The sequence below is a fragment of the Octopus sinensis genome, linkage group LG4 (genome assembly GCF_006345805.1).
Source record: "Octopus sinensis linkage group LG4, ASM634580v1, whole genome shotgun sequence".
Taxonomy (NCBI): domain Eukaryota; kingdom Metazoa; phylum Mollusca; class Cephalopoda; order Octopoda; family Octopodidae; genus Octopus; species Octopus sinensis.
The window spans coordinates 17797394-17823314 of NC_043000.1; the positions used below are offsets into that span (position 1 = coordinate 17797394).

Here is a 25921-nt window from a genome sequence, read left to right on the forward strand (position 1 = left end):
TAAAAAAAATCAAGGCAATCTTTCGTCTCTAGTAGACCTTTCCGTCGATTTCCGTAAAAAATTTTTTTTTTACATATGGGCTTGCGGGAACTTTTGAAGTAATGAGAGCGAAAGAGACTAAGAGAAAGCGATTGTATGACGAGGGAAGTTCTTTTGAAGTTACCGTGCATGGGAAGCATTGATGTACATGTGTGTGTGTTTGATGGGGTGTGGGAGACAGACAGTATGTTGTGTAAGTGAAGTGCTTCTGTTAGTGTGTGTGAAGAGACAGAGTAATGTGTGAAAGAAAGAGATAACTGAAATTTTTTACTCGGTGTATGTGTATATGTATGTATATTACTTCAAAAGTTCCCGCAAGCCCATGTGTAAAAAAAAAAAAAAATTTTACGGAAATCGACGGAAAGGTCTACTAGAGACGAAAGATCGCCAAAATCAAAAATCAATTTATTCTAATTGAGTTTATTACTGAACCTACATAAGTTTTTCCTTGCGTTGTATATTTCTTTTGTATACCATTTGCTAAGATAGAACTCTTAACCATTGAAGCGTAGGACCGATCTCTCACGCTTGTACGAACGTATCTGATTTTAAAAAAAATGTTTATTAACTTTTTGTTTTTGGGATGGTAGTAGGAGAACTTAGATCATCTCTAGTTTCCTTTAAACTCCATTTTTCTGCTGTTATTTATTTTTAGTAATATACCATGCTCTGCAACTTTTCTTTTGTGTCTTAAGAACACTCCTCATGCTTTCAAAAACGATCCTTGTTTAAAATATTCAGGCCTCACCTCATCCTGCCGCACACGAACTTGTCTTATTTTACGAAATTTGCTCTTTGTTACTCGTTTATAATTATATATTTATTTATACCATTATTTGTTAGTAGGAGAATTAGTTATGGGAGTTCCAAGTTGGCTATGATGCAAGTAAGGCCTATCAAAGACATTCCAGCTGCGACCATCCTATCTTAATTTTTTTTTTTTTCACCAGACATTATGTATATGAACATTATCCACTGTCCGCTTTACAGACGATAAGATGTGAACTGAGATAAGATATGACCCCTATTTCTAGCAGGTCAAGCGAACTGACTCACATTTTTCTTCCCATACATTCTACATACAGCCCCGTTGTGCTATTTACATTATGCATGAATGAAACAATTTAAAACGTCGTACACACAATCACAAAACATAGTATGTTTCGTAGGATTTTTATGGTCTATGCCTCTCTCACCGTCTCTCTCTCATTCTCTGTGTATGTATGTGTGTGTATATATATATATATATATATATATAGGCGATCTACCACAAGTCAGTGAGGGAGCCTGTACGTCGCTTGCCTACTTGCCAGAAATAGCAGCCAATTCTCTGAAATCACACCCCTATCTAGGACTACACTGTGTTCGTCCCTATATTAGGATATAATATAGGGACGAACATAGTGTAGTCCTAGATTCTCCCTAAAAAGGACAGATGAATAATTCATCGTGTCTGGGATTTCTTTTGATCATAACATCTACGCAATTCCGGCAGATTTGGTGTTAAATACCTAAAACACAGACAGCCCCTTTCTACTTCTGTATTTCATTTTGTAATTAGTATGCATATTGAAATGATTCGTTATGATATTTTAACGAATTATAGATCCCCACATCATGCAGATGGTGAATGTATTTCAAATATTATTGAATATTATGAAAATATAATTTAAATATTCAAAACATGATAGGGTGCAAAATAAAAAAATAAAAAATGACCCACTTATAGTAAATATTGAAAAATGAGTCGTAAAGAAAATTAGGGCATAGCTGTATATAATTATATATTATACATTGTATGTGCATGAATTGCAATTAAACCCCTTGTATACATACATTCACATTATCAGCGCTTCTAGTAAGTTATATTATTTGTGATAATTGTATGCATATTAATATATTCTTAGAGTAGATCATACACGTTTATAGTGCAATTAAGAAACTGTTTCCAGTGGAGCACCACACACGCATCTTTACAGAAAAAAAGGGGCTTGAAGGGAAGTAACTCAAGTAGATTAGTGTCATGAATTTTGGGTGCGTTAAGTAGGCTGTGATGTCTTGAGAGATGTACATAAAAAAGAATCTATTGGAAATTGTTTTTGAATTTCTGCTAAAAGAGAGGAGGATTTTAAGAAATTAAAAATTACTCAAACAGAAAACTGAATTTTCACTTTTAGAGGGAGAAAGGTGTTCATTACTAGTTGGCAAGGTGAGATAACTAGGATCTGTTTTGGTCTTATTAGCCCTCATCAGCAAGACCTAGTCTTTTCAAATTTGTTTTGATCGGTTGATAGAGATTGTGATTAGTAAGTCTTACGAAGATTATTATTAAGGCGGCGAGTTGGCGGGACTGTTAGCTCGCTGAACGAAATGCTAAGCGGTATTTCGTTCGCCGCTACGTTCTGAGTTCAAATTCCGCCGAAGTCGACTTTGCCTTTCATCCTTTCGGGGTCGATTAAATAAGTACCAGTTACGCACTGGGGTCGATATAATCGACTTAATCGTTTGTCTGTCCTTGTTTGTCCTCTCTGTGTTTAGCCCCTTGTGGGTAGTAAAGAAATAGATATTTCGTCTGGCACCACGACTTTACCTCTCATCGTTTCAGGGTTGGTAAATTAAGTACTAGTTGAACACTCGGATCCCTGTAACTGACACATCCCCTCCCTCAAAGTGGCTGCCCTTGTGGAAAAATTTGAAACCATTTTATTATTATTATTATTGAGTGAGAGAGCAGTTCATGCCATCAAAGTGACACTGGGGTAAAATATACGAAGCCCAATATATCCATCATGACTACCCGTCTGATAAGGGTACACCAGGCACATGCATCACAACCATATGTGCGCGACATTGTGATCTCATATCAAGGTAAACAGCGCATGACCTTGCAGGTGGGGCCCAGTTAGAATTTTTTTCAGGTCGAGTAGCCCATCCCGCTCAAAAGGTCCCTGAATAAGGGTTGTTTAAGGATGTTGAAAGAACCACCCATGTTTCCAGAGGTGAATTATTCAAACCCCAAAGAATCCCTCTCAACACATGGCTATGATGCTACCCCACTACTTCTGCTCGTGATCAGAGATGCACATATCGTCAGCCACTGAGGGACAGGCTCAACTGGTTAAGGTCAAACAACTGACAAGCAAATCTGTGGTATTGAGCAGAATATTTGCAGGTAGCCCATCTTTTATACCAAGACAAAACAATGTACATGATAACACTTCCAATCAGTTAAGATCAGAAGCCATGAGAGCCACTGCCTGGTACTACATTATTATTATTATTATTATTATTATTTTACATAATTACAGACAGTGAGTTGAGGTTTTCATCTGTGACATGAATTTAGATAATACAAGTGGGTGATGATGTATTGATTGACGTATGCAAAAAAATAAAAAATGGAGTAAAAACTAATTAAAAGATTTGCCTTTCAGATGGAAAGACACACATACACACACATTCTTTTACTTGTTTCAGTCATTTGACTGCGGCCATGCTGGAGCACTGCCTTTTTATCTAATTTTATATGTACATATAAAATTATACATACACATGTATACATATACATATGTATATCTACATATATGAAACATATACAGTGTACATTTATATCTATATACACAGAAATATATGTGTATATAAATATACTGCGTATGTAAGAAAATAAGCCTCGTATTGGGTGCTGCTTTATATTTTCCTGAAAACAAATCTTCCAGTCACTGCCTCTCTTAAACCCATATCCTAGAACAGCTATCTTAACTCTGTAGGATACAGAATTTGTAATGAATTCGCATATACATCCAGCCACACACACCTGCGTATACATACATATTATAGGCGCAGGAGTGGCTGTGTGGTAAGTAGCTTGTTTACCAACCACATGGTTCCGGGTTCAGTCCCACTGCGTGGCACCTTGGGCAAGTGTCTTCTACTATAGCCTCGGGCCGACCAATGCCTTGTGAGTGGATTTGGTAGACGGAAACTGAAAGAAGCCTGTCGTATATATGTATATATATATATTTGTGTGTCTGTGTTGGTCCCCCTAGCATTGCTTGACAACCGATGCTGGTGTGTTTATGTCCCCGTTACTTAGCGGTTCGGCAAAAAGAGACCGATAGCATAAGTACTGGGCTCACAAAAAAATAAGTCCCGGGGTCGAGTTGCTCGACCAAAGGCGGTGCTCCAGCATGGCCGCAGTCAAATGACTGAAACAAGTAAAAGAGTAAAGAGTATATATACACACTCACACAGTTTAGCTCATTGAACACCCAAGAGAAAATGGTAAACAGCTGCGAGGAATAGACATTTTGTTACATACACACAGACACTCACATGCGCACATACACTAACGCACACATTCACATACACATAGTTGTACGTTAGTATGGTGTGTTGTTCATGTGTGTGTGTGTCTTAATTTTTATTAGTTCTTGTACTTTTAGAGTGGGAATTTAAATATGTTTGTTTACTGTATTAATTTCACAGTTCTGTGTGGTTATCTATGCGTGTGCCTATGTGTGCTAGCGTGTAATATGGAAATAAACGTGATATATATGACGTGTGTAGAGGTGTGAAATTTTATCCCTTCTGATGTTTGTTTGATTCGTGTTTTTCTCTTCAGTTCAAAATATATATATGAGAAAACTCATAGGGTTAAGTGATGGTAAACAGTAATATAAAACACTAGAATTAGAGGATGTGATGGTGGAAGCAACAGTAGTGGTGGTGGTGTGTGTGTGTATCTGTCTATCTATCTATATATCTATCTATCCATCTATTTCTGTCTATCTATCTATCTATCTATCTATCTATCTATCTATCTATCTATCTGCCTATCTATCTATCTATCTATCTATCTGCCTGTCTATCTATCTGTATGTCTATGTCTGTCTGTCTATCTATCTATCTATCCATCTGCCTGTCTATCTATCTGTATGTCTATGTCTGTCTGTCTCTCTCTCTCTCTCTCTCTCTCTCTCTATCTATCTATCTATATATATATATATAATATATATATATATATATATATATATATATATGTATATATATATAATTATATACATACATAGACCCCCCCATAACTTAATGGTTTGGAAAAGAAAGCCCAAAAGAATAAGTACTGGGCTTAAAAATAAATCATGGGGTTGATTTGTTTGACTTTAAAAACCCTTCAATGTGGTGCTCCAGCATGGCCGCAGTCAAATGACAAACAAGTTAAAGAACAGACACATTACATATATGCATACTTGCTTTAGACATAGGCTGTGGCACTGCCGTTTATATATCTATATAGCAGTTCAGCAACGATATATATATATATATATATATATATATATATATATATATATTATTGTAGTCATCCGATCCGTTAGAAAGAACAGCCAAATCTTGCTCATGTGATGCTAAACTATCTTTAAAAAAAGAAGGAAGGAAGGTTTAGTGTGCAAGAAGTTATGTTGGGATGCTCATGACTGGAGTGTCTCTACTGTAAGGTAGGTCTATCATCTACTTGATCAGGAACAACCAGCAACAGCAACAAGTTCAGTGAAGTACAGAAGTACATTCTCTGAAGAAAGAGAGGCCGACTGGGAGGAGAACGAATGAGAGGTGGGGGTCCTGTCTGTAACACGAGAACTGCTCTCTCTTCACAGCAGAGTAACTTGGTCTACTCTGTGAACTTCTGAGAAGAGCAACATCATTATATATGAAATGTAGAAGTATTTGTCATGCTGAGAAAATAAACGTGTTTAGAATAGCAGAATTTGTTGTGTGTTTATGCCTGTAAGTATTTAGTTATGAACCTCGATATTCTGAGTTCAAATCCCATTGTGGTTAACTTTGCTTTTCATCCTTCCAGAGTCAATATAATGAAATATGAGTCAAGTATTGTTGTACTCTCTTTACTCTTTTACTTGTTTCAGTCATTTGACTGCGGCCATGCTGGAGCACCGCCTTTAGTCGAGCAAATCGACCCCAGGACTTATTCTTTGTAAGCCCAGTACTTATTCTATCGGTCTCTTTTTGCCGAACCACTAAGTGACGGGGACGTAAACACACCGGCATCGGTTGTCAAGCAATGCCAGGGGAACAAACACAGACACACAAACACACACACATACATATATATACATATATACGACAGGCTTCTTTCAGTTTCCGTCTACCAAATCCACTCACAAGGCATTGGTCGGCCCGGGGCTATAGCAATAGACACTTGCCCAAGATGCCGCGCAGCGGGATTGAACCCGGATCCATGTGGTTGGTTAGCAAGCTACTTACCACACAGCCACTCCTGCGCCTGTAGTTATAATATTTATAAAACATCCTGGATAGGAATGGAATTATAATGGGAGACCTACCAGCTGTTTAACTGTTCCACAAGTTGTTAAGTGGTGCAGTCAACATTAGTGAGATTCAATCTCAGATTAGTAACTCTTTAGTGTTTAAACTAGTGGTTCTCAACCGGGGTCCATATAAGATTTTGTAGGGCCCACACAACAAAATAGAACATTCAAGATCCACAATATTATTTTAAAAGCCCCTGAAAAACTTTTGCTTCTAGAAGTATTCTTTTACTTGTTTCAGTCATTTGATTGTGGCCATGCTAGAGCAATGCCTTTAGTCAAGGAATCAACCCCAGGACTTATTCTTTGTAAGCCTAGTACTTATTCTGTCAGTCTCTTTTGCCGAACTGCTAAGTTACAGGGATGTAAACACACCAGCATCGGTTGTCAAGCGATGTTGGGTTGGGGACGAACATAGACACAAACACACACATATATATACATATACATATATATGACGGGCTTCTTTCAGTTTCTGTCTACCAAATCCACTCACAAGGCTTTGGTCGGACCAAGGCTATAGTAGAAGACATTTGCCCAAGGTGCCACGCAGTGGGACTGAACCCGGAACCATGTGGTTGGTAAGCTAGCTACTTTGGTATGTATTACAAGAAACAGCAAGGTTCCTTTCTCTAACATTTTACATAGTTCAGCCTACACAAGTCAATGTGTAAAAAACAAAAGGTGAATTTTGAAAAATGTTTCTGTAAGACATCGAATGGCTCCACCACAATAAATTAGTAATCAAAGGGTCCATGGGTAAAAATTGGTTGAGAAGTCTTAGTTTAAACCATCCTTATCTGGCCAAAATATTTTACCTGTTTTACATTCAAACCAGCCAGATCTGGCTTCTCATACCAACCTTACAATGATCACTGGCATTTGTGCTGTGAACATCCCGTCATTTATTCAGGCAAGACCTCATTATCTAATACAAGTATGGGCAACCTTTCTTGAGAAGCAGGACACACAAGACATGGCTCATCATTACACGGGCTGCATTGCTAAAAAAATTCAAGTTGTTGAAGGTGCCATTGAGAAAGTCTATCTGGCTGTAGTTTATCCATGATTAATCTAATGTGTACTTCTCCTTTGAGGTAGGGAAATGTGATTTGACGACAATTTGGATGCTGTTTTTAGTTAGTCCATTGAGCAAACAGCTGCAACAATTGTTTCTGATATAGGCATCTGGCCAGAAGTTTTGAGGAGAAGGGGTTAGTTGATACCAGCACTGTCTCATTACAGAAATATAGACTGGGTTACATAGAAGGACGTATTATCATCATCATTGCCACTGCTATAGTTTTAACATGCTTCTATCATTCATAAGCATGCCGCTGATGTTTTTCAGCCAGCATAGATTCACCATTCACATTACTTATCCAGGTGTAGTTAATGAGTTTGCTTCTCAACCACATGACACCGCGTTCAGTCCTGCTGTGTGGCACCTTGGGCAAATGTCTTTTACTATACTCTCAGGACGACCAAAGCCTTGTGAATGAATTTGGTAGACAGAAACTGAAAGAAGCGTCATGTGTGTGTGAGTTAACCTAGCAAAATAACCTGCTTGATAACCAGTGTTGGTTTGTTTATGTCCCTGTAAACTTAGTGGTTTGGCAAAAGAGACTGAGAGAATAAATACCAGGCTTTAAAAAAATAAGTACTGGGGTCACATTTCGTTAAAAACAAATTCTTCAAGGTGATGCCCCAACATCGCAGTTTACTGACTGAAACAAGTTCAATATAAAAGATATAGTTTCATTCGAGTCTATTGAATTACCTGGAACATACCTTAACCATCAAGGTACACCTGATGAAACTTGATATTGTGTTGGTTCTACACTGGACTGAAATATGACATATCTGGTGTGACACACCTGTCATTTGTTGATGTTCTTGATTTACCCCCATGTCAGCCCTATTCCAGAAAATATATGATCAATGACATTCCAGCCATGACCACTCTGTTATTCAAATATATCATTGGTTGGCGTTTGGCTTCTAGTTGTAAAAACCATGCCAAAACTGACCTCGTCTATGCTTGTGCTATGTAAAAAGCTCTGTCTTCTCTGGTGGGTGGTTTTGTGTTAGGAAGGGCATCCAGCCTTAAAAACCCTGCTAAAACAGACACAGAAGTCTGGTGCAGGTTCGTGCCTGGCCGGCTCCTGTCAAACCATCCAAACCATGATGGCATGAAAGGCGGACATTGGTGATGGTGATGATGATAATGATCATTGCTTGCACTTCCACATGCCTGCCCAGGCATAGTTTGTTTCCCAACCACATGATTCTGAGTTCAGTTCTACTGTGTGACACCCTAAACAAGTGTCTTCTATTGCAGCTATAGACCAACCAAAGCTTTGTGAGTGGATTCAGTAGATGAAAGTTGAAAAAAGCTTGTCTCTTTCTCTCTTACACACACACGCACAAACATATGCATATATATGCAAGAATGTGTGAGTTGGTGTCTTCTTTCATTACCTCATGTGACAATGGCAAATGAGTGTTACCATCATACAACAGTATTCTTCAATTCCAGTCTTTCATGAAAACATGTCTGGTGAGGGTTTGTGGCAGGAAGGACATATCGCTATAGAAAATCTACCTCAAGAAATTCCTTCCAACCCATGTAAGCATGGGAAAGTGTGTGTTAAAACAATGATAATAATGATGATGATGGTGGTGGTGGTGGTGATGGTGGTAATGATGATGATGATGACGACGATGACAGCGATGATGATGATCATCAACATTGTCATCACCACCACCACCATCATCATTATTATCAATGTTTTAACACGCTTTTCCATGCTTCATTGAATATCCAAGGCTACGTTGTTTAAGGTGTTCTCTCCGTTTCCAGATGATAGGGTAGAATTTGGGGGGAAAATATGGTTGCTTTTACTTGCAGGTTGAGCAGCCATGTAAAGATTTCCTTGTTGGCTTATATATATATATATCTGTGAGTCATTCCAGAATGATCAATCATCTAGATTTATGCTGTAGGTCAGAAGATCAAGCTGTGATAACTGGGTTAATCAACAACAACTTAACTGTACTGTTTATACTGTTACTCTAGTGCTCTTCAAGTATTTATTTACATTGTTTATTTACTATCTACCTACTTTAGTACACACCTAATATGAATAAATTGGCTGTACTATCTAGATAACCTCTTTTTTACATTAAGCAAAATGATATCCCTAATATTGTGAAAATCTGTGTCTTGTCACTGAGTGTGTGCACACATTTAAAACACTCTGTAGTTCAACTGATGGAAGCACTCCGTCGGTTACGACGACAAGGGTTCCGGTTGATCCGATCAACGGAACAGCCTGCTCGTGAAATTAACGTGTAAGTGGCTGAGCACTCCACAGACACGTGCACCCTTAACGTAGTTCTCGGGGATATTCAGCGTGACACAAGAGAGTGACAAGGCCGGCCCTTTGAAATACAGGTACAACAGAAACAGGAAGTAAGAGTGAGAGAAAGTTGTGGTGAAAGAGTACAGCAGGGATCACCACCATCCCCTGCCGGAGCCTCGTGGAGCTTTTAGGTGTTTTCGCTCAATAAACACTCACAACGCCCGGTTTGGGAATCGAAACCACGATCCTACAACCGCGAGTCCGCTGCCCTAACCACTGGGCCATTGCGCCTCCACAAGTGGTTCTATACACATCTGTAAAGCAGTCAACTTAAAACTGGATTTTGTTAATATTCTACCGTGCCGGTGACACGTTAAAAGCACCGTCTGAACGTGGCAGATGCCAGTGCCGCCTCACTGGTGTCCGTGTTGGTAACACGTAAAAGCACCAACCGATCATGGCCGTTTGCCAACTCCTCTGGCCTCTGTGCCGGTGGCACGTAAAAAGCACCCACCACACTCACGGAATGGTTGGCGTTAGGAAGGGCCTCCAGCTATAGAAACACTGCCAGATCAGACTGGAGCCTGGTGCAGCCTCCTGGCTTCCCAGACCCCGGTCGAACCATCCAATCCATGCTAGCATAGAAAACGGACGTTAACCGATGATGGTGATGATGATGATGATGATGATTCCCTTTGCCTGTGAGCAAAGGGTCAGCTTAACCCCAAAGACCAAAATAGAAATATAATATAAAACATATGGAAGGCTTGTCAAGCCGAGTGAAACCATAGTCATGGCTGTTGTCAGTGTCATGTAAATGGCTCCCATGAAATCGTTGTCGTGGCTATTGCTGGTGTCATGTGAATGGTACCCATACTGGTGGCACATAAAAAGCACCCATTAAACTCTTGGATTGCTCGGCATTAGGAAAGGCATCCAGCCATAGAAATCATGTCAAATCAGACTGGAACCTGGTGCAGCTCTCCAGCTTACCAGTTCCGATCAAACTGTCTAACCCATGCCAGCATGGAAAGCGGACGTAAAATGATGATGAGGATGATGTGTGTGTGGGTTGCTTTCCAACCATGTGATTTTGGGCTCAGCCCCATTGCACTGTGGGTGACTTCTACTATTTGACCATGGGTTGACCAAAGTCTTGTGAGTAAATATGGTAGATGGAAACTGAAAGAAGCTCATCACGTGTGTGTGTGTGTGTGTGTGTGTGTGAATGTTTGTGTCTCCTTGCTTTGACATCTCTTGATTGTCATCATCGTAAATGAATGTCATTCCTTTCCAATATTCTGCAGAAACGTGCCTAACCACATGGAGATATTACCTTTCTTGGAAACTGGTAAGGGGCTTTCAGTTTCCCTGTACCAAATACACTTTCAAGGCTTCAGAGCTATAGTAGAAGATAAAGTACCTATTTCTTTACTACCCACAAGGGGCTAAACACAGAGGGGACAAACAAGGACAGACAAACGGATTAAGTCGATTACATCGACCCCAGTGCGTAACTGGTACTTATTTCATCGACCCCGAAAGGATGAAAGGCAAAGTCGACCTCGGCGGAATTTGAACTCAGAACGTAACTGCAGACGAAATACTGCTAAGCATTTCGCCCGGCGCACTAACGTTTCTGCAATCATGCCGCTAGAAGATAAAGTACCATGTAGTTTGAAAGCAAACTTCCTACCACACAGCCATGCATGCCTGCACCTATAGGGCCACAGCTGTGCTCTCTTTACTCTTTACTTGTTTCAGTCATTTGACTGCGGCCATGCTGGAGCACCGCCTTTAGTCGCCCAAATCGACCCCGGGACTTATTCTTTGTAAGCCCAGTACTTATTCTATTGGTCTCTTTTGCCGAACTGCTAAGTGACGGGGACGTAAACACACCAGCACCGGTTGTCAAGCAATGCTAGGGGGACAAACACAGACACACAAACACACACATACATATATACATATATACATATATACGACAGGCTTCTTTCAGTTTCCGTCTACCAAATCCACTCACAAGGCATTGGTCGGCCCGAGGCTATAGTAGAAGACGCTTGCCCAAGATGCCACGCAGTGGGACTGAACCCGGAACCATGTGGTTGATTAGCAAGCTACTTACCACACAGCCACTCCTGTGCCTATCACACACACACACGTATATGTATGTATATAGACAATAGTTGAACTTAATATTGGTCATGCAAAGGATTTGATCTTCTGAACCCTAAACCACTCAACTATTCCTCTGACTAGTTTAGTGTTACATGATATCATTGCCCCACCCTTGTCATCTTACTCTTGCAAATGATAAAGATACGATATGTTCTGCTTTGTCTCTTAGTATATAATGATCTACATTTAACCATAACAGAAATTCATCAACTTTAGTCTGCTCTTTATAAATGTGACTCTTACCAGTCATCATCATCATCATCATCATCATCATCGTTTAACGTCCGCTTTCCATGCTAGCATGGGTTGGACGGTTTGACCGGGGATCTGGGAAGCCAGAAGGCTGCACCAGGCTCCGGTCTTATCTGGCAAAGTTTCTACAACTGGATGCCCTTCCTAACGCCAACCACTCCGTGAGTGTAGTGGGTGCTTTTTACGTGCCACCGACACAGAAGCCAGTCGAGGCGGCGCTGGCATCAGCCACAATTCGGATGGTGCATTTTATGGAAGCCAGTTGAGGCGGCACTGGCTTCGGCTACGATTCGGATGGTGCTTTTTACGTGGTAGATCTTAAATATTTTCTCCTCATTGGTTTTAGCAGATCTCCTCAAATTCTTACCATCATATTGCAAAGGTTAATCTTAGGAACTACATTGAGATATAACAATCTTGTTCTTAACATTGATATATAAAAATACATTGAATTTTATGGACTATTAATCTCATCCTTAAAGTTTGCTACATTATTTATATATATATATATTCTTCATTTTGATCTTCAGTTGTAATCATGTATGTTATTACTGGTTATGTACTTCTGCCATCTTTCATAAGATGGCAGAATCCCCAAGGACATACTCTACGGAGAGCTTGCTAGGGGTACTAGGTCTGTGGGTAGACCGCTCTTACGTTACAAGGATGTTTGCAAAAGGGACATGAAGGCCTGCAACATCAATATCAGCGGTTGGGAGGCAGTTGCCGGCAACCGTGGAGACTGGTGACGTACCGTAAGAGAGGGAATACAAAGGAGTGACAGAGGGAGAGAGAGGAGAAATGGAAAGACAAGAAAAGACGTCAACAAGAAACTATGGCATTACAACCAGCCAGGAACAGTCTTCGCTACATTTGCAGTACCTGCCAGAGGGAGTGTTTGTCCAGGATAGGACTACACAGCCACAGCAGGAAATGTATCAGGACATGAAATGTAAAAGCCGGACTAGACTACTTTATGCGCAACTCCATTGTCTCCCGAGACAAAAAGGATGCCAACCAACTTAGTTCCAACCTGAACTTTACTAAGGATCTTTATTTCTACACTAAGTTCAGGAGTGTCTTTATCAATTAAAATATATAATCTAGTGGTCTTGTGTAATGCTCCACAACCTTTTTTCACTTGTGGTACACTTTTATTCTTTTCAAAATTTGGTGGCACACCTGGACCACAAATATAAGTAAAATTATATTCAGGTTATACTGCAGCACCTAACATCATCTCTTGTGCCACAGCATACTGGTTGCGGAGCACTGATTTAGTGGATTGCATTACTAACCTTAGTTTAGAAATATAGGTCTCACATTTGAATCCAATTTGGGACAACATATGTATCCTGGAATAAGACACTTGATGGTGATCAAAGATCATGCCATTCAAAACATCTAAGATATATATTGTAAATATATGCTGTAAAAACAAGGTTAATAGCCTCGGAAATTATAATTTCATTAACATCTCAGACATTTTGCCCTTTTGACTGACTGGCACCTGTGCTGGTGGCACGTAAAAAGTACCATCAAGCACTAAGTGACCAAGACCTTTAGAGATATGATGTGCTTGAGAAGACTCAACAAGCCAAGTGAGATCATAGTCATGGCCAATGCCAGTGTCGCATAACTGGTTCATTTAAAAGCACCCTCCAATCATTGGGTAATATACCATGCTCGTGAAGACCTGTTGAATGCCAGTTCCACCTGACTGGCACCTGTGCTGGTGGCACATAAAATGCACCATTTGAGCATGGCTGATACCAATGTTACCTGATTGGCACCTGTGCCAGTGACATGTAAAAAGCACCATTTGAGTGTGACTGGTGCCAATACCACCTGACTAGCCCCCATGCTGGTGGTACATAAAAAGCACCATTTGAGCATGGTCAGTGCCAGTGTCACCTGACTTGCATCCATGCTGGTGGCACATAAAAAGCATCATCTGAGTGTGGTTGATGCCAGTGTCACCTGACTGGCACCAGTGCTGGTGGCACATAAAAAGGACCATTCGAGCGTGGCTGATGCCAGTGCTGCCTGACTGGCTCCTGTGTTTGTAGTACGTAAAAGCACCCTCTACACTGTCAGAGTGGTTGGCATTAAGAAGGGTATCCAGCTACAGAAATCAGATTGGAGCCTGGTGCAGCCTTCTGGCTTGCCAGTTCTCAATCAAACCATCCAACCCACGCCAGCATGAAAAGTGGACATTAAATGATGATGATGATGGTTTATGCTGCAACAACCAGATTAATAACAACAAAGTTATTTTTCTAAATTCTTCATTATTTTTCAAAACTAATTGAAACAAAAATTGTATTTCAAGAAAGTTATGATTACAGAAGGGTTAAACTTTTGATTATAAAACAAAATTGAACTGAGTTACATTATAAAATGGCTTTCCATTCCATTTTCTACTGTTGAGGAGATAGAGCATTAACTTCCGGCTTCCTGCCCTAGTCAAGTCCTTCAGATATAATCTACTAGTGTTGTCCTGAGCAGGAAAACACTTCCATTCATGTTTTTGTTATGCTCTATAAATTGCTTTGAATAATCTTTTGCTAATTACCATTCTCCACATCTAGTAAAAATAGTTCCAAAGTGACTACTGACACTTAATTGTGTCTAAATGTGACAAGGAAAGTTCTGTTTAGATTTAAAGTGCATAATGCTACCACCTATTTCAAGACTTTTCTTGTTAACAGTTTGCTTGAATCAAATTCCAAAGTAATTGATACTGCAAATTACACATAGTCTAGAAGTATTTATTTACTAATACTTCGCTTATATCTTGTGTGTGTATGTGTGCATATAAGTATATATATATGTATGTGTGTGTATACATATGTATATATATATATACGTGGATATATATATATTCTCGCCTCCCCCGCCTTCCCCACTCTCGCCTCCCCCACCTCCCCACATCATCACACCACACTACACCATACAACATTACCCATCACATCACAACACACCACCCACACACCCATCCCCACATCTTTACACCTACACATACATACACATATCACATCACAACACACCACCCACACACCCATCCCCACATCTCCACACCCACACATACATACACACACACGTCCAGACCACTAGCCCTCTTTCACATGCACATACATACTCTCTTATACACACACGTACCTTTGTGTTGGGGGCACCTTCATATTTGAAGTCACTTGACCCTGTTATCTCCCCTACTGTCCCTCTCACATCTGACCACTGTCTGAAGTAAGGATGCCATGATAGATCGTTAACTCCTACACGCATTTTTTTCTCTCCTCGTTTTTTTCTGTGTATCTTTCTGTCGAAGAGCGTAGGCTCGAAACGTAAAAGACTTTTTCTATTCCTGAGCGTTATACTAATACATTTGTTTGTTTGTACTCCACCTGCCTTCGACCTTTGTTTATTTTCGTAAACTTTCCCTTTATATATATATATATATATATTTATATATATATATATATATGTGTGTATATTTTTGTATGTGTGTGTGTATATATATATATCCTTGTCCCCACATCACCCTCTCAACCTCCCCTTCTGTCCAAATTTACTCCACCTCCATATTATGGGAAGCCACTAGAGTCCACTTTTCTACCTTGCCCTTCACTTTTTCCCCCCCCTCCAATACCATACTGTTTCAACAATCAGTATATGTTCCTCTCATCATCCTTTTACCACCAGCCTAAAATAATCTTGCATTTCTTCTTCTAGTATAGCGTTTCTTCTTTTGTCATTTGCAAGGCAACTTCACTAGCACTGGTATCATGAAAAAAAGCCCCCAGTGTAGTGATTGCACCGTACTGTAAAGTGGTTGCGTGTCTTCTCTCTGCTCATTTCTGCTTGTGGTCATACCATAGTAACTCCATGCATCCGCCAAAGCATGTCCACTTCATTTCTTTCCAGCAATGAGAACATTCCATCTTGATCATTGTGTCATTTTTGACAAACTCGGATGTACTAATGTCTTTCAATTGAGAATATTTCTTCATTTTTCCATTTCTCTGACTCCTCTCCTCTCTGATGACTATTTACTCAGCTCACGGAATCCTTACTCATTTTTGAGTAAACTGGAATGTAATATTATCATCAATTGGGGATATTTCTTCGTTTTTCCATTTCTCCGGCTTCTTCCTCTCTGATGACTGTATACTCAGCTTATGGAACCCTTACTCAATTTCATGATCCACATTTTTGGCTATTCTAGAAACAGCTGTAAGAGACCCTACATGTTTACATTCTCTATCTAGATTAAATGGGTTTTTTTAATCTTTTTTGAGTGATGCCAAATGTTTTACCTGCTCATTGGGAAACCATTTTTAGCTGTCTTTGGTTGGCAGTTTCAGCACAACATTTTTCGATTGCAGTTGAAGCCGGAGTTTTAGTGGTAAACCGAACCAAGCACTTGTACATAGTACATACCTTCTACATTGTCAGTTGATGAAAGCTCCTTGAATATACCTTCTACATTGTCAGTTGATGAAAGCTCCTTGAATGACACATGACATATATATGCAGTGACAACTGAGTTGTATAGGCTATGCGAAACATGCAATATTGGGTGGTTCATACAACACACACCCACACATACATATATGTATGTATGTATGTACATGTGTGTGTGTATAAACCACCCAATATTTCACTCAGTGTACACAACTCTGTTATCACTGCTTATACATGTTGTGTGTCAATTCAACCATAATTTCATCACAACATGTCTAGAACACATGCTTGTTTTTTGAATGTGTTTACAATGCTATTTGCTTTATCATTTATTTTTTCTTGTCTTTTTCTATCTTTAGATCCATTTTGCCATATATTTGTTTTTTCTCCTTAATCTCCAATAATGTTTTACATTTCTTTTAGTTTTCCCTATCAATGAACTTTGGTTAGCTTTTCATAGTTTTATTATCATTATATAAACCTTACCAGCACACAGTAGAAGCGCTTAAAACTCTTCCACTTCCTCTGATCCATTTTTCTATCATCTTTCATCAGCTGCAATTTCAATAACAGACCCTCTATTCTGCCGTTATTTCTCTTCTATTAATGTCGATGTCATCATTGTCAATTTTATTGTTTGTTGCTGTTGTTGTTGTTGCAGTTGCTAATATGAAATTCCATTGACTATATTTCCACTATTATTACTATAGACAATTTTCTCCCGATTATTGTTATAATAACTACCGTTGTTGTTGTTGTTCCACTTGCCTTGTAATTCGGTTAATAATATTGATGTTGCTTTTGTTTTATAGTCTCTCACTCAATTGCATGTTGCCAATTCTCGCAAAGATGGCTTGTATTAAAATCGTTTGCTTCTGCATCTCACGAGATATGGAAATTCCATCACTCCTTTGTGCAAACTCTCAGCAATAAAAACAGCAATACTCTTTACTCTTTTACTCTTTTACTTGTTTCAGTCATTTGACTGCAGCCATGCTGGAGCACCGCCTTTAGTCGAGCAAATCGACCCCGGGACTTATTCTTTGTAAAGCCCAGTACTTATTCTATCGGTCTCTTTTTGCCGAACCGCTAAGTTACGGGGACGTAAACACACCAGCATCAGTTGTCAAGCAATACTAGGGGGACAAACACAGACACACAAACACGTATATATATATATATATATATATATATATATATACGACAGGCTTTTTTCAGTTTCCGTCTACCAAATCCACTCACAAGGCATTGGTCGGCCTGGGGCTATAGCAGAAGACACTTGCCCAAGATGCCACGCAGTGGGACTGAACCCGGAACCATGTGGTTGGTTAGCAAGCTACTTACCACACAGCCACTCCTGCGCCTAATAGACAAAACAAAACAATATTTCTACATTGGTTATCTCTGCTACTGAGGCACTTGCCATAGATTGTCATATAGAGAACCTTTGGTTTAAATTCCTATTTATTAAATAATAGAGATTTTAATTCTGTGATCCCACCTGCAGGGACGAACTACAACATCAAATGCTGATGGACAACAAAGAAATTGTAAAGCAGCAGCATGATATCCGATTATTGGTGAGCCGGGCGACGTGTCCAGCCCATCTATACTTGCTGCATGTATAATCTGCGATGACATCTCTCATGCTGGACTTCTTTCTGAAGATCTTGCTACTTATGTGCTCTCTCAACAAGATACCAAGCATTGACCTTTCCATGGCTCTTTGAGCCGTTACCAGTCTTTGCTCTTCTGGTAGCCCATGTTTCACTACCATATAACATTGCAGGCAAAACTGCACTGTTAATGAATAAGATGAAAAAGAGAAACAACACCAATACGCCATTCTAACCGAATGTGATGCCTGTTTATATACTATAGCTCCTGGCCAACCAAACCCTTGAGAGTGGATTTGGTAGATGGAAACTGAAAGAACCCCATCATATGTAAATATGTGTGTGTGCGTGTGATTTTATCCTGTACCATTACCTGATAACTGGTGTTGGTTTGTTTATCTCCCTGTTACTTATTGGTTCAACAAAAGAAAGAAGTCGATTCATTTGATTAAAGAAGCCCTTCAAGGTGGGGCCTCAGCATGGCAATGGTGCAATGATAACACATCATCATCATCATTTAACATCCATTGTCCATGCTGGCATGGGTTAGACAATTTGACCAGGGAGCTGCACCAGACTCCAGTCTCATTTGGCATCGTTTCTATGGCTGGTTGTCCTCCCTAATGCCAACCACTTTACAAAGTGTGCTGGGTGCTTTTATGTGGCACTGCATGAGCACCCTTATGCAGCATCACATGAGCACTTCCATGTGGTACCACACAGGTGCTTTTAACTGACACAACCACGTGTGCTTTTTACATGGTACTGACCCAAAATGTGACCTCGTGTGTACCGTTGGCGATTTTTTTCCTCTGTCTTCCCTTCTCTGGATCTTTTCTTCTCCTATGTTTCCGACGAAGAGCTCCGCTTGAAACGTTAAACCCTCCTTCTTTCCTGAGCGTCCAATAATACTATATTTGTTCCACGTCCTCGCGTTGTTTTGTTTTTTTGTGTTTTCTTGTTTGGATTAACTTTATATATATATATACACACACACAACCAATACCATCAGCTATATAACAAACTTATCAAATTGTATCTCCTCATATAGCACCAGCACTTGATTTCATCACCACAGCAACTGCTATCCACCATTATTGGATGGAAGCACTCCGTCGGTTACGACGACGAGGATTCCGGTTGATCCGATCAACGGAACAGCCTGCTCATGAAATTAACGTGTAAGTGGCTGAGCACTCCACAAACACGTGCACCCTTAACGTAGTTCTCGGGGATATTCAGCGTGACACAGAGAGTGACAAGGCCGGCCCTTTGAAATACAGGTACAACAGAAACAGGAAGTAAGAGTGAGAGAAAGTTGTGGTGAAAGAGTACAGCAGGGATCACCACCATCCCCTGCCGGAGCCTCGTGGAGCTTTAGGTGTTTTCGCTCAATAAACACTCACAACGCCCGGTCTGGGAATCGAAACCGCGATCCTATGACCGCGAGTCCGCTGCCCTAACCACTGGGCCATTGCGCCTCCACCCATCATTATTACCATATGACTAACTACTACATCTAGCTAGCTGGCGCACTGGCTTCCTTGATCTTGCTACATTTAGTATAATGATTATAAGCAGTGCATTAACAGCAATGATAGTAATGATGGTGATGGTTGTAGTGATGTTGCACTGGGGTCGATGTAATCGACTTAATACCTATGTCTGTCCTTGTTTGTCCCCTCTGTGTTTAGCCCCTTGTGGGTAATAAAGAAATAGGTAATGGTCAGTGGAGGAAGGTGACTGGGTTGTTGTAGTGAGAGACTGAATCCCATACTATGACTGAGTAAGTGAAAACAGTGTTGGTAGTAGGTAGTCCAATACCAATAATATGGACACATGAGATTTGAACTTGCAAAACCTTTTTAAAAAGTACACTACCTGATCCCTTTGAGATATGGACAAGACAATATTTTGCTTAACTCTAAATCTTACTTCAGCAACTTGTTAAAAATAAGTGTTCTTATTTACATATTAGAACAAATGAACAAGTAAACTATTGATACTTTTAAAATTTTTAAAGGATTTTTGCTTTTCCCAGTCACTAGAAGCATTCATTTCTCTCCTTTCATATTAGCACAACATCAAGCTATTACTTGCTATCTTCAAAGATTTAAACCCTATGGCATCTTCATTTTTAACCCTTTCATCACCGCTCTTCTTTTGAAAGGCATTGTCTTTTTTTTTAAATAATAAAGAATTTGGTAAAATAACATTGTCATTAAGCTGATGTTTGGAACATAAACCAGTAGTTCTCACCTGGGGTCCATATGGCCCCTGAGGGTTCATATAAGATTTTGTAGGGTCTATGCCATAAAATAGTAAATTGAGGATCCAAAGGGCCCTTGAAAGCACTTTGCTTTAGATCTATGTATTGGTATGTATTGCAAGAAATAGCGAGGTTTCTTTCTCAAATGTTTTTCATAGTTCAACCTACATAGCTTAATGTGTGAAAAACAAAATAGGATTTTGTTTTAAAGAAGTTTCTATAAAACTAGTTTTTAAACATTGAATGGCAATGGGGGTCCACCAGAATAAAATAATGATCAAAGGGGTCGATAGATAAAAAATGTTTGAGAACCCCTGACATAAACTAACATGAAGTTTTGAGGGAAGGATTTAAGTGAGATCATTTAAAAAATAGGAAGTTCATATCATACAATCAGGGACAGTCTCAGATAGGCCCAGTGGTTAGGGCAGCAGACTCACGGTTGTAGGATCGCAGTTTCGATTCCCAGACCGGGCGTTGTGGGTGTTTATTGAGCAAAAACACCTAAAACTCCATGAGGCTCCGGCAGGGGGGTGGCAATCCCTGCTGTACAAAAACAAAAAAAAAAAAGGTTAAACAAATAAGTATGTTCTGGCATTGCATGGAAATATAACCCAGCTTTGTCTATGTTGCAAACATTCTCAAGATGATACTCAGCTATAATTTTTGGACATTCTGTCTCAATTCATGACTGATAAAAAAAAAAAAAAATGGCACTTTTTCCTCACCATGAACACATTTTTGCACACAATATTCTCTTGCGTTTTTCCGCCTGTTAAACAATCCATCAGTTGGTGCAAAAATTTTTCTTTACCCATTTCTTTACAAATTCTTCTGCTTTTTGATGCCTCAGCTGTTCATTAATTCAAGCATTCTTTTCACCAGCATTTCTAAACCAAATTTGCAATGCTGACTCAACTGAACTATCTTTACCAGATCATACTCTCTTAGTATCTGTGTTCCTATGAGTAAGTGCTGATTTTTCAATGTCAGACTTGCTTCTCTTTTACTTTGTCTTTCCGTTCTTTTTTGTTTTATACACATTAGTGGCAGTGAATTTTCTAAATAAACAGCAGTTCTGTGTTGACTCATTTTGGGGCAACTTAACATAGCACTCCAGTATTTTTAGTTTGTTTTGCAAAGACAAATTTTTACTCCATATTTACTTCTATCATCATGACGAGGAGAATGGTGGGGGTAATACTCGCCTGTCACCACTTTAAATTCTCTAGAAAACATAGTGTAAATAAATTTTTAAAAATCAGTTTCATTGCTTGGGTGCTCTCACGAATTCCAAGAGAAAACCAGAATCCTGGTTGATGTTCTACTTTGCACTCACTCCTGTCCTTAAGGATGATTGATGTTGTACAATAGTACTATATCTTGAAATAAATGAATAATGAGTACAGTTTATGTTGATGCTTTGATAACAATATCCAGAGTTTTGATTCTAATAAGCAGATAATTTTTACTTCATTTTAAGTATGGAGTTGAGAACTGATTAATTTCGGTAATCATTACAGTTTTATATATCTCTGATGATAATGAACACTTTCTTCTGAATGGTAGCTAGCCAAAGAAAATCTACCTCACTGAATTTCATCTGACCCATATAAGCATAGAAAAGTGGACATTGAAATGATGATGATGATGATGATGGCATACATACATACATATATGTATAACTAGTTGGTTTGGCTGCCAGCATTTCAAAAATCAAAGTTTATCAAAAATTTTTTAATTTGGCGCATTAATATACTTTTCCAAGCTGAACTGCTGGAGTTATTTCACTTTTTCCAGAAAAATATTTTTAAAAAGTTAAGAGGCTTAAAGTTTGATCATTTTCATCCAGTCAGGAAACAGGATTTGGAAGTTATCATTTTGTGTGTGACTGCATGTGTTGTCAACATTCTGAAAATAGCACAAGTTTTTATATGAAACTGTAAACAAATCAAATTCTGCTTATGTATGTATGTATGTATGTATGTATAATAACTTAGAATAACTTAGAAAGGTTTTGGCCAGTATTGGCCCAGGCCATGTCTAACTTAATAGCACCACCTGGCGAAGTCTTTCAATTCAGGATTTGGACACCAAGGCCCATTCGAGCAGAGAGTTATTGTTTGCGGAGACATATCCGGGTGTGGGTGGTTTGTCCGGGACTGTTTGAAGGAATTTGTCCAAAGACTTCTTGAATTTTGTGTGGTCAGTTTCTGTTTTGACGTGTCCTGGTTTAATGTTGAAGAGAGCGGGTCCAATTGAGGTGAAATAATTGTGCCGTATTGTTGTTATGAGATACGATTTAGATTTTTGTTGTGGACGGATGGCACGTGGTCCAAGCCTTGGATGTATTTTGAAGGTGATACCAACATCATTTGGACAGTGCTGATGGAATATTTTCCACATCATACAGATAATGTAGCGTTCATGGCGTCGTTGGAGTGAATACAGTTTCAGCTTTTTCAGTCGACCCCAGTAGTTGAGGTCTGACATGCCATCTATCTTTTTCGTGATTGACCTTTGGGGAGCTTCAACTTTCATAATATTCCATTTCGTGTAGGGAGACCACAGTGGACAGCAGTATTCAAGGTAAGGTCGGGCAAAAGTGGAGAAGAGAAGGATAAAAAAGAAGGTGCTTCTTTTCCACTCATCAGAGTGATCGGAGTTTTGGCCAGAAGGAAGTGATGTTGTCGGACAGAATCTCACAATCGTCAGGTGTTTTGAGCCTGAACCATAACACCCTACCCTTGGTGGGAAATCACTATTCATTATCTCCTTCTGGCTTCCAGCTTAATTCCTCTCTTTTGCCCCATAACCAGCAAGAAGCTCTTTCTGTTGCCTCTCCCATCCTGCATACAACCATTCCTTTCATCCCTCTCATATATATGTTTGTATGCATGAGAATGTGTGTGAATGTTGACATCACTTGGTATTGACATTATCACCAATCACTTTACACTTTCAAAAATTCATAGAATAAAAGAATCTTGAAAAAAGGTAAGCGTTGGCAACAAGAAATGCATCTGACTGTAAAATCCTACCTCAAATACATACCTTCCTGACCCATGCTAGCAAGGAAAAACAGACATTAAATGAATATATTTAGAAAGTCTAATTGTTTGACCCCCCCCCCCCAATTTCTACAATTATAGGCATATATGTGAAGGTGCATGGCTCAGTGGTTAGAGCATCGAGGTTACGATCATGAGGTTGTGAGCTCAAATCCCGGACTGGGCTGTGTGTTGTGTTCATGAGCAAGACACTTTATTTCACATTGTTCCAGTTCACTCAGCTGTAGAAATGAGTTGCGACGTCACTGGTGCCAAGCTGTATCGGCCTTTGCCTTTCCCTTGGATAAAATAGGTGGCGTGGAGAGGAGAGGCCATTATGCATGGGTGACTGCTGGTCTTCCATAAACAACCTTGCCTGGACTTGTACCTGGGAGGGTAACTTTCTAAGTGCAATCCCATGGACAGTCATGACCGAAGGGGGTCTCAGCAAGGCATAGATGTGGCATATGGTCCCAAGTTCAGTCCCACTGTATGATACCTAGGGTGAGTGTCTTCTACTATAACCTTGGACCCACCAAAGTCCTGTGAGTGGATTTGGTTGGCAAAAAGTGACAGAATCTTGCCATGTATATATGTGTGTGTGTGTGTGTCTTTGTGTCTCTGTTTGTCCTCACTACTAATCATTGTTGGTGGGTGTGTTTACATCCCCGATACTTAGCAGTTCAGCAAGAGACCGACCAATGAATTAAGTAACAGGCTTACAAAAAAATGAAATTAAGTACTGGGGTTGACTCATTCTTCAAAGTGGTGCCCCAGCATCGCTACAGTCTAGTGACTGAATACAAGCAAAAGAGAAAAGACAGAAGATAATTCAATACTAAATTCTAAGTATACACCATTTATGCAGTTTCTTTCTTCTGTAATACAATTAGTTACAGCTATTAAAAGTGCAGAGCATTTTAATACCCATAACAAATTGTACTTTATAAGAAAAGGCTGAATACATGCACTTGTACAAACATAACAGGCCGGATATGGTTATTTAGGACAGACAAGTAAATGGTATGCATTGTCATATAGGTTACCTGCCCTGCTGATGTGAATATCTTTTTGAAAATGAAAGGCAGAGTGGATAACTATGAAACCTTTAGCTTCTGCACTTTGATTATAAATTCACATTTATACCAATAATAATTGGTGTACTTGGTTTTATTGGTAAACTGTTTAAGTGACAACTGGAAAAGCTAGCATTTACAGAAAAAGATATTGACCAGCAAATGCACATAGCAACTACAAACTTGAGAAAAATCTTCCATATTTTTTACTGTTCCACTTACATATTGTAGTTGCTATGTGCATTTGCTGGTCAATATCTTTTTCTGTAAGTGGAACAGTAAAAATATGGAAGATTTTTCTCAAGTTCCACACTGACATTGTTTTTGTTATCTCCTGAAGAAGTACAGTCAACAAAAGCTTCACAGTTAAAGGTGATGATCATCATTGAACTTGATAAACAACAATAAGCATATATATATAAATAAATAAATAAATAAATATATATATATAATATATATATATATATATATATATATATATATATATATATATATATATATATATAAGTATATGAAAGAATGGAGTTGAACGACTTGAGAGCGGTCAGCTAAAAGTTTTTTGTGCATTTTGATGTCGACATAAGTTCCTTGATTTTCCTGATGAGAAATCTGCATAATGTACTCCTTATTCCTTCAGAATTAGGAATATGCAGTCTTCGAAACATATGTCGAGAATAAAGGATATTTGTTAACTAGTTGTTCAACTCCATTCTTTCATATACTTATAATTTTAAAATAAACATACAAATTTCCGCACGAAGACATGTAGTCTATGCCCTATGGACGTAGCTTCAACCGTGTTCTTTCTGATGTGAATTTGCTACCCAGGTATCGGTTATCTTTCGAATTATCCTTAATAAGATAATTCATTCAATTACTCAAATATATATATATACACGTACACCCGGAACTATGCTTATAGCTTTAGAGTGAAATTTAGGATTTCTCTGTCTTCTCTGAATCAGTTTTGATAAAACTTTTCCTAACTGGTTTCCACTCTATGGCAACACCATTGTTATGTTTTCATTATTCTGTGTAACGTCCTTTCTTTTTTATTTCAGATTCTTCAGTTTTTGGGTGAACTACACTAATAGTGTCTTTTCTCTCTAAGAACAAAGGGACGTGGAAAAGGTCTTAATGCTGAAGAAAAGGCTGTCATCATCAAGGAAAGTGCTAAAGGCACCTCTCTTCTTGTCATTGTGGAGAAGTTAGGTCATCATGTGGACACAGATGATTCCTGAAGGACCTTTCGCCAAGAAAGAAGC

At 39.1% G+C, this 25921-nt stretch overlaps 1 protein-coding gene across 2 annotated transcripts in view; it reads left to right on the top strand.

Moving 5' to 3' along the window:
* The window catches only part of LOC115210923 (tRNA-dihydrouridine(20a/20b) synthase [NAD(P)+]-like), a 165299-nt gene that overhangs the window by 1773 nt on the left and 137605 nt on the right, over positions 1–25921 (top strand). Inside the window, exon 2 of one of the 2 annotated variants that reach the window (XM_036501862.1) lies at positions 21416–21498. The exons of the other annotated variant lie outside the window; for it this stretch is intronic. The gene's annotated coding sequence lies outside the window, so the exon portion shown is untranslated. The remainder of the gene's footprint in view (positions 1–21415; positions 21499–25921) is intronic. 2 annotated transcript variants of the gene reach the window in all.